At 44.0% G+C, this 5,755-nt stretch overlaps 1 pseudogene; it reads left to right on the top strand.

The window, feature by feature from the left end:
* Nucleotides 207-2,390, top strand: Pou2f3-rs1 (POU domain, class 2, transcription factor 3, related sequence 1; annotated as a pseudogene).

Raw genomic sequence — 5,755 nt, 5'->3', positions numbered from 1 at the left:
GTTCCCCTAAGCATGGACTATTCCCCATCACCTTAGACTCTCCAGAAATATTTACTTCTAATTGGACTCATTTCACATAGAGTTGTTATTTTATTTTAAAGATTAAATGACTAAAATGATGAGGTTGTTGTCCACTATTGTAATGGTAATATTGATTGTATTATGACATTTTCTTTACTTTGGCCAATTTTACTGAATAGTAAGCAGGCCACTTGCAGTCCGTATCCCAGTTCCTGCTTTCCCAGACCCCACCTGGACAGCAAGGTCTGCAGCTGAATCTTCTCTCCTTTCCACAGCAACAAAGCACTCTACTCCTCCCACATACAGGGCCTGGCCTTGCCTCCCAGGCAGTTTGGGCGCCCTGGGATGTCAGCATCCTTTTTAGAGCCCCACCTGGATGCTCCTCAGCACCTGCCAGGGCCCAAGCAACTGCCTGGCCCCGGAGGGAATGACTGACCTGGAGGAGCTGGAGAAGTTTGCCAAGACCTTCAAGCAGAGACGCATTAAGCTAGGCTTCACACAGGGAGGTGTGGGATTGGCGATGAGAAAGCTATATGGCAATGATTTTAGCCAGACTACCATCTCTCTATTTGAGGCCCTCAACCTGAGCTTCAAAAATATGTGCAAACTAAAGCAGCTGCTGGAGAAGTGGCTGAACAATGCAGAGTCCTCCCAGCCAGATACTTCAGCGAGCACACCCAGCTCCTACCCCACTCTCAGCGAAGTGTTTGACACTAAGAGGAAGAAACAGACCAGCATCGAGACCAACATCAGCCTGACTTTGGAGAAGATATTTCAAGATAAACCTCAACCCAGCTCGGAAGAGATTTCCTTGATTGCGGAGCAGTTATCCATGGAGACGGAGGTGGTTAGAGTCTAGATCTGCAATCGACACCAAAAGGAAAAGAGAATCAACTGCCCCGTGGCCACCCCTGTTAAGACCACCCATCTACAACTCCTGGCTTGTCTGGTCTCTCCCTCAGCGTCTCTGGGCTCCCTCTCTGTCCGTCCTGTCCACAGCACCATGCCAGGAACAGTAACGCCATCCTGTTCCCCTGGGAACAACAGCAGACCTTCGTCTCCTGGCTCAGGACTCCATGCCAGCAGCCCCACAGCATCTCAAAATAACTCCAAAGCAGCAATGAACTCCTCCTCCTCCTCCTCCTCCTCCTCCTCCTCCTCCTCCTCCTCCTCCTGCTTTAACTCCTTGGAATCATGGTACCATTGGAATCATCCCACCCAGCTCCACTGAGACCAAAAACTTCCTCCTTTCCTCCTGGCCCCTGGTTCCCTCCTGAGAGGAGGAAGAGAGTCATGCCTTCCTTGTATGGACAGACACTTTGAGAAGAGTGGGAGCAATGGCCGCTGCCGAAGAGCAAACCCATAGTCTTGGCTTCTCCTGGATCCAGAGCCTCTGTAGAACCTAACTGTGACCAAAGACCACAGTTGCCTTGGGCTCTTCATCACCCCGCTGAGAGTTTATCGTGCTTGCCTGCCTTGTGCCCCCCTCCATGCTCTCCTGGTGGCTTGACCTCTTGGAGAAAGGGCATTCTGCCACTGGTAGTTCTCAGCTCACCCATGGGCTTCTGGGACAGCCTTTTGCTCGGTGTGCCAAACTGCAAGAAGGGTAGATTATGGCTTTGACTCTGACCTCAGCCACAATCTTGAACTGATTCCAAATTCTATGGAAAGCCTGAAATCGGACGTCTCCACCAAAGCCTTATCTTGTTAAATTAGCACAGTTTTCCCACGGAATCTCCATTTTTGCCCAATTTTCTTTCAGCCCTTACTCCTTTTTCTACAACCAAATCTGTCTATTCTTGGGTGCTACAAAGTCTCTTCCTCTCTATAAATGGCTGAGCTACCCTCTGGCCATGTTGCTCCATCCACAGGTACTCCTCTGTTGCTCACCGGTACCCAAGTTCCAGGACACTTGTCTTTTCTCTATTCCCTGTGGGTCTTCTTGTCCTGTCCCATCTCCTTTCTCCTGGCTACAGAAAAGTGGTGGTAGCATTCTTGTACATAGTACTTTCCTATTCTGCACCATGACCTTTCCTTAATGTGTAATTTTCCACCAAGATGTTTAACTCAGGTGTAAATTTTGAAGATGTCTCTATATTATTTTATCTTCCATTAGAAAAGGAGGAGGGATAACAAAGTGTGGAATACCCCACAGAGTTCCCCCATTAGCTGGGGTTCTGCTGACTTGGGGGGAACATTATATGTGGAGTCTCCTTCTGTGGATCTGTGTGTAAAGCTGTCACATGAAAGCCATCCCAGAAATGGTACCTTTTTTTTTTCCCTAAAGACCAGGAAACTGTTGAGACTCAAAGGAGTCTCTCTGTTTCTAAATATATTTGTACAGCAATGACAAAGTATTCCACTGTTAAAAAAAGAAAGGAAGAAAGAGAGAAAGGGAGGAAGGGAGGGGGAGAGAAGAGAGAGAGAAAGAAAGAAAGAAAGAAAGAAAGAAAGAAAGAAAGAAAGAAAGAAAGAAAGAAAGAAAGAAAGACGGAAGGAAGGAAGGAAGGAAGGAAGGAAGGAAGGAAGGAAGGAAGGAAGGAAGGAAGGAAGGAAGGAAGGAAGGAAGGAAGTGCCATCGATTTCCCAGAGGTTCAAAAACACACAACCTTCTCAATAGTGCCCAACTTTATTTAGCATAAGCTCTCGAAAGGCTTCAACCATGGAATCCTGTTTTGTACGGCAGTGTCTTTTTCCTGAAGACCTACTAATTTTTTAGACAAGCTTTCAATAACTCTTAACAAGTATAACCTGTGGACTGAGAACCCTGGAGTTTTAATCCTGGTGGTAAAATTTATTTCAGTTCTCTTTATCTCCTGCATGTTGTCAGAGTACTATTCTGAAAGCTGACTTATAATAGTACATCATTCATAGCAAAGAGCCTAACTTCTCCAGGCATGATGAATAGTGACAGTAGATACCACAGTTGCAAAAAGCAGTGTCTATAAATAATAACCTAATAATGATAATGAAAATTGGAAATTGGAAAAATGATCCAGAACTGCACACAACAATATTGAAGGTGTTTGTACAGCCAACTAGAAAGAGAACACATCATGCCTTCATGTATGCAAATTACAAAAACAGGACAGATGATGTCTCTGTTGATGGTGGTGGATATCAGCTTATCTTGAAGAGGAGTGTCATGAAACAGAAGAGGCAAGCCTAGAAGAGTTTCTGAGACTCCTGATGAGGAACATAGATACAGACAGTAGGGAAACCTCCTTCAGCTGTATAGACATCTTCTTCTGCATGTGTATTTTTCAAAAGAATGTTTAGATAGAACAAACAGTGGGTGCTGTTGTTTTGTGAAAGGACGGGTAGTCAGAAAGCAGTTGTGTTGCTGCAAGCTATAAGAGCCTCAACTTCTTCCATGAGAATCTATAATATATTCCTGGCGTTTTGGGGTCTTACATAAAACAAATGCTTGTTGATGTATCCAATTCTTGTGGAGTCCCAGTGTAAGACTGCTTAATGTTACACTGCCACTGGCAATTTCCAGTGTTTTGATTGGCATGAATAGGTGGCAAATGTTAGACTTGGTATTATTGGAGGTCATCCTTAATGTAGATTATCTGGTTAAATTATCATTCCCCTGAAGACAGAAACTAATAGCTCTTAATGCCCATCCTACTTAGCCCAAAATGACATAACCAGCAGAGCCCCTCAAAAAGCACTGCTTGATACAGTCATGACAAATACTTTCAAAAAGCAAACTTAGAGCTTGTGACGATAAGTGTCCAAATGCAGTTTTGTGATCATTAGTATCTGTCCTTTGCAAATTCTCTCCTGTCTATATTATGACTACAAGCAGACTGGGCATTTGACAATGGAGATGGAAGTTCAGTAGTGGAGATAGCACCCATGATATCACATATGACTCACTTTAGACTGTGAGGACCTCCTCCTGCTACTCCATGGCCAGCCCTCGCCTTACATACAATCCTAACAAATAAATGAACCCTTAGCTTCCTTGCTAGCACACCTTCAAAGCCACAAGTAGGGCCAACAGAAGAAGTGAGAGGAAGGATAGGGACCTGACACATGTGGTGTTCATAATCAAAAGATGAAAAGTTTGCCCCAACCATAGTTGGCAGGAAAAAAAGAAATTAATAAATTGCACCTCCCCGAGAAAGTCCAGTTGGTTTTAAGTATTAACTGGAGAAAAAACTTGGAAGTAGGAGACTTTGGGGATATTTAAGTGAAATGATGCATGTGTACAGTCATTAAAACAAGCAGAAAAGTGGTGTGTTTTCCCCAAGTTTGATTTAGATTGTAAAATTCAATATAACAAAATTAAAATTCAAAAGAAAAAAAGACCTACTAGTCATGGCAAAGACTGACCTCTCAGCTTGTGTGTGATGTTCCCCAGCCACTGCCATATGTCATATGGACGTTTCTAGAAATGAACAAGCTTAGAAACCTAAGTCAGAATTGGGTCCTTTCTGATAGAAAATTTCCCTATCCTCCATAGTTAGGTCTGCCAGAGACCCACGACTCACAGGAAAAGGTGGTAGGAGTGGGCTTCTTTCCTACTTTTTCCCACCACACATATCCTTCTGTTCCACTCCAAATACAAAGAGTGTGGAGAAAAGAAGAGGTAGAAGGCCTTGTTGGATTGGAGCCACTGTGGTATGCTATCAGGATGAGAGGAGCCAAATGTTAGCTCATGTGCACAGTGTCCTCTTGGGACTCTAAAGACCATCTAATCCAACTGGAACCCATGTCCCAACCAGATAGGTCCTCTAAGCAGGCTCTGCCAAAAATAAGCAATCAAACAAAATTTAGGTCTCATTACAGCTGACAGAAAGAAGACATCCTTCCTTCATCCTCTAGTGCAGTTCCAAACCATTCTTCTTCCTCTGCTTCCGGGATGCTCTTTCTGGATCTGTCTTTTAGCAAGTGCCATGCTGATATCTCCTAAGTCACTCTAGGTATAGTGTACTGGATAACACTATTCAGGGAGGAGGGGTCTTTTCCCATGCAGGTATTAACCAGACCAAGAGATGCTCTCTCAGTAGTAATAAGAAAAATATCCCCTAGAGGGCAGACGTTGTCTATGAATGGAAACCACCAATGTAGCCTATCCCAGGGAGACACTGACCAAAACTGTCAGTGCTTTCCAAGTTCTGGGACCCACCCACCTGAAGCTCCCTGAGCCCTTGGCCAGGAGGCACCAGGCTCTTCCCTCCTCTCCACACTCACGTGCCTTTCCCAGAATTAGCCCATATTTTATTTATAAGTTGGAAGGAGGAAATGAGCAAGAGTGGGGAGCTTGTACAAGTGACCGTTTTCCTTTTACAAAACAAAAAGAAAACACATTGGAGGATGTTAAAAGTAATTAAAAAGAAATGAACGTGTCACTAAAGGAAAATGCACAAACTAAGGAAAACACCACAAACGTATGGATCGTAGTAAAGTTCCATTCTGAGGAAGAACCCAAAGAGAAAAGAACTGGAGAGGAACTGCATGTCCTCTTGAGTGGCTGTGGTTTCAACTTGGAAGGGCTTGAATGATTCTGACACAATCTGGCCTTCTCTTTGTTCGATTACTCAGAGTGCAAGAACCAATGGCCAGGGAGAAGGGAGAACAGCAAGGACATGACTCGTTTGTATTCTTTTTACTCCACATTAACCTAGAAGGGATTTACACATATAAATGCTTCTAATAAATAGGTGTCTTGGTTCTATTTCAAGATAGTAATTCTAAGCCAATAGAGCAAGAACAAGGCACA

The sequence above is a fragment of the Mus musculus genome, chromosome 1, assembly GCF_000001635.26.
Source record: "Mus musculus strain C57BL/6J chromosome 1, GRCm38.p6 C57BL/6J".
NCBI classification, from domain to species: Eukaryota; Metazoa; Chordata; class Mammalia; order Rodentia; family Muridae; genus Mus; species Mus musculus.
This window is presented reverse-complemented; position numbering and strand designations above follow the sequence as displayed.